The sequence below is a fragment of the Coptis chinensis genome, chromosome 5, assembly GCF_015680905.1.
Source record: "Coptis chinensis isolate HL-2020 chromosome 5, ASM1568090v1, whole genome shotgun sequence".
Taxonomy (NCBI): domain Eukaryota; kingdom Viridiplantae; phylum Streptophyta; class Magnoliopsida; order Ranunculales; family Ranunculaceae; genus Coptis; species Coptis chinensis.
Window position 1 is genome coordinate 2843157 of NC_141460.1, and position 4722 is coordinate 2847878.

The following is a 4722-nucleotide window of genomic DNA, read 5'->3' on the forward strand; positions in this document are numbered from 1 at the left end:
ATATATACCAAAGTTTTTATTTTGACCGCTTTTTGACCGTTTCGACTTTTTGACCGTTGGTAGCCGTTAGGACTCGGGGACGGGATGTTGGATTCCGTCATTCGGTGAGTTTTTGTAATCCAGACGGAATCCAACATCCCGTCCGAAGTTAACAAGTCAGTGATAAACTCGGTAGTTGGTTTCACCTCGTTTTGAACTGGGGAAAATTATCACCTTCATTATCACCCTGCATTGCACAGCAGTTTTGGACCCAAGTAGGTGATAATTATCACTACCCCCTCTCTATCACCTGCATTGCAAATGCTCTTATTTCAATTGTGCGGAGTGGGTAAATAAGTAATTAACAACCCAACAAACAAACCAAAACCCAAAGCATTCGTGAAGCTTTACCCACTCCGCACAATTGAAGGCTTTTTGCGGGGGAAAAAAATCATCAATCTAATTTCTATCAGATTGACATCCAAGAAGAACTCTGGCATCACCAATTCACTCATGTAAGTTATTTCTTTTATTTCTCATTCTTTTTTTTAGGTTAGAAATTTAACCAACTCTGGCTTGCCTTTTTCAAATGATCAAAACCATTTGTCTCACGGTTTTAGATAATTTAGATATATTTTGTCAAACAAGATAGTACGTGTTCTAACTTACTCGAATTTCAAGTTGTTGAAGATCTATTTGAGACCGCCATGGTTCTACATTTCAAAACTTTAGAAATGGTTTTCTGATGGGTATTTCCGTAGCTTCGACTCTACGTTAATGTCACTTAACCAAAGTTTTTTATTATACTTTATATCATAGTTGATGTTAATTGCTATTGTTTCCATACCATTGTCGGTTTATTCCAGTTGACATTGATTTTTTGTATGTGAACTTAATTGGAACACCATCTATGATCAAAGTCAAAACGTACTATACGCAAGTTTTACTCCTTTTATCGCACTTCTTTATTAAAAAAAAACTCAAATTTCTTTAAAGGGAATGGATATATGGAATTCATAGCTACATAATCATTTGGTTTGCATTCAAAATAGCAGCAAAAAGCTTCAGCAATTGATGGGTCATCTCTATATCACTTCTACCTTCTGTTTCGGTATGTACGTGTATTTTTCATTTGGGGTCTGCTGGTAATAACTCTACATCTCAATTATAGGTTCTCAGTTAAATCTCGACTATCAATATGTCATCGATACCCACCAGGTACACACTTCTTTGTGCTTCCCTCTTTTTTTCTGACTTTCAAATTTAATATATTATTATCATGTTAAATCTCTTATTGAATTCAATTTATGACTTCATCATTTGCACGTCATTTTCAATTCAATGAGTTTTTGTTGTTTTTCTTGCACACGTTAAAGCATATTGGATCAGGATATTTGGAAAGCCAATACCAAAAGGACAAGAGTTTCAAGATCAAACTTCTTACTGTTTGCTTGCAGTTTAGGAAACAATGTAACAAACTAATAGTGTGAAGTGTGAACACTCCTAAGTCCTACCATTAGATGTACACCTGTATAACTGGAAGTACGATAAATGTGATTATAGATTGCGTTATAAACATTTGAAACATTCTTAGTTACTAATTTTGGGTCTCGTTGAATTGTGTAACAGGATTTTAGGTATGTCATTCACTGGGATGTGGGTCTGGGTCAGGCATGGGAACTCTACTCATATATAAAATATAAAGAGGAATATCCATATAGGAGGATACTAACCTTCTCTGTGTTGCCTTCACATTTGTTGTTGACATTGATTTTGGATCGAACAGCCATATAGATGAGCCATATGGAAACAGTAGAAGATTGATGTTGAATAGCTTTGACATACAACTCGATGATTAATTGGTACTTGGTAGAACTTTGTTGAGGCAGACTTTTATTTATTGATCCAAAATGAATTGATAAATTTAATTAAGCTCTCTATATGTCAGAGCATTGAGCATGCAGCTACCTTAATGGCATTCATATTTCTCACAAAGGAGCAAAATTGCTTAACATGCCTGTTTTGTTGCTCTATAATATATGTTTCCTTTGCACAGGACTATGGGCATTCTTGATCTGAAACTGGAATTTGTTCTGCCATCACTTATTAATTTCATGTCGAGGCAACTATTAGGCAGCACTTGCAAGCTTTCTCGAAAGGTTTGCTTCGTTCTTATAGGTTTGAATGAATATGTTCCACCCATGAAATGGTCTCTTACATATCACTTTCTTGATATTTCAGACAGTTACCTATATGGCTAGAGGTGATGGGAAATTTGGCAAGGCATCGGGGGATCCTATATATGTTCAGATATGTGAACGTTTACATCTCGCCATAGCCCTGAGCACACTCCAGTGGGAAAAAGACCTCAAAGGGAATAATTAAGTGGAGTAATATCTCCTAGAATTTGCATAAGAAGAAACATTAATACTACCGTACCATGCGCAGAAACTATTTTTAGCTATGCCAACGTAAAATGCATCCTTCCGTTGTCAACCCCAGGCCAGGGTAAAGGATATGAGGGAAACGGATAATATGCCGATCATTCACCAAGGTATGACTCAATTATGAAAACCTTTTTATTTCTTTATATATGCCTACTTGATTGTTTCATACATATCATTGATGTGATATCATTTTTTAGATGACTGAATTTATCATCAAGGTACAAGAACTCAAGAAGTACAAATAACTTCACAAAAGAGTAATCCCATCTAAACACATGAATATATGATACTGCTTACCTATCTACTAACAAAATACTTAAAATTCTAAATGCAAGTGGTCCTAAACATGCATTGGGTCCGTTTGATTGTAATGACTCGAGAGTATATTTGTATATGTTTATTTCTGCCTTTTTTCCCCCTTTTTAAGGGTGCTATTTTAGGTTATTGTTGTTGGAGCTCTTATAGACTACAGAGTAGTTGCTTATCACCTTGAGTAAGCACACTTATGCCTTGGCACTGAGGCGGCTTGGACTAACCATTTCATCCAGATGACAAAATTTTAAAGTTCAAAAATATTCTAATAATAATACCTGAAGTTGTCGCTGTTATAGAATATGGTTACAAAACTATGGCCAAGGGATTCATCTTTTTTAATTGTGTTACATAGCATGCTTACATAACTATGTTTTTTGTTGTTGTTGTTGTTGTTGTTGTTGTTGTTGTTGCTGTTGTTGTTGTTGCTGTTGTCTTTGACGCATTTTAATGTATCGACTAGGATGCATTAAGAGGTGAATTCAATTTTGTATCTCATGTCCATGAGCCTTTGATTAGAGACACTGCCTCATTCGTGAACGAGTTTAGCACTCATTCATGTTGTGGAACTAATTGTACATTGCATTTTATTGTCTTTTGGTGTTGTGGTAATTAAGTAGCATTCATGTTGGGGAATAATTGTACATTGCGTTTGATTGTCTTTTGGTGTTATGTGGTAATTAAGTTGCATTTGGGTATAATGTGGATAACAAATAAGTTAATGTTGTACTTTGGTTGTGTATGATTTTCTCTCTACTTGCAAAGTCAAGCTCCCAAGATTGAAGAGTACACAAAAATTAGCATGTTATATGTGCAAAAGTCTCACATGCGACCATGCTAACGAAGAACTTTGAGGAATTGTGCTGGATCTGAGACTTCATATGTCAACAAACATCCAAGTGTATAATGCACATGCACAACATTTGTGAACTTTTCTTACTCAAATAGCATGTAGGCTTTATATGTGTGCGACCAATGCTGATTTTCTATGCCTAGGCAACTTCGTAATGCTCACAAGTATATGATATTTTGTTGTATTCAGCAGCTCTGATTACTAATTATTGGTTCTCTTTTCACCATTATGCAGGTAGGACCCTATTCTTCAATAGGCACCAGAAGTCTCAAGCTACATTAGTTGCTTGAGGAGTACAAAATGGAGTGTGCGGAATAGTCAGAACACCGTACTCTCACCTGACCTTGGGGATTGTTTAACTTTTTGACTAAAGGAGAAAAAACGTTGGATTTACTGGGATTTTGTTTATACTGTAATAAGATGGTTATGTCTTGGGAAGTTCACATTCTCTTTAATTGTGTTGTTATATAACTATAATAACTTCTTTAGTATCCCTTCACAAAATGCTATAGTGCTATAGATATGGTTTTTTGTCTTCAGTTTCATTGTACGTTAGTCTTAAACATGTTGCTGCAATGAAATCATAATTGGTAGTCGTTTATCTGGATAACAGTTGAGAATGAGGATCAGGGACAAACTATTTTCCAGCAAAGTTATACGGGGAGTCGACTCTTTCCTTTCCATATTATTTTTTCTTTTATTTTATTTTTTTCTTTCAAGTAAGGTTTTGGAAAAAATTATCGTTATTGCTTTGCAATATGGTTTATGGATTGATATGGCTTTTCAACTTCACCCATAATTATCTCGCATGAATGTATTCTGCCACTCTTAACAGATTTGTACTAGATTTTCAGTTGTTTGTAATCAGTGAATTGTAAACACATTGTGCATGTTAATTCAATAAATTGTGAATATGGTTATCATTTTCCACCAAATTTGATTGACACATACTAGAACAATGTGAGCACTATCACTTTTAAAATGCATAACACTATGAGATTTTTGTTGAACACTAAAACTTTAATCCCAATAAACAAACATACCCAAAATACTATATTAGTTAATGTGGTATGTTCTAATAATGGTTTTTATTTATAGTGACAATTATATATCTCATGATTAAGGCTTTTG

The 4722-nt window shown here is 34.8% G+C and overlaps 1 long non-coding RNA gene across 6 annotated transcripts; it reads left to right on the forward strand.

The window, feature by feature from the left end:
* Positions 1-300: 300 nt before the first annotated feature.
* On the forward strand, positions 301-4130 carry LOC147496276 (uncharacterized). 6 transcript variants are annotated; one of them, XR_015194615.1, is made up of 7 exons: positions 361-494; positions 1035-1090; positions 1151-1197; positions 1609-1841; positions 2036-2138; positions 2221-2533; positions 3826-4130. It is a non-coding gene; the product is annotated as an uncharacterized LOC147496276 (long non-coding RNA). The 6 variants fall into 6 exon arrangements; XR_015194614.1 differs by lacking the exon at positions 1035-1090 and having other exon boundaries at positions 309-494; XR_015194611.1 differs by lacking the exon at positions 1609-1841 and having other exon boundaries at positions 354-494; positions 976-1090.
* Positions 4131-4722: the final 592 nt, after the last annotated feature.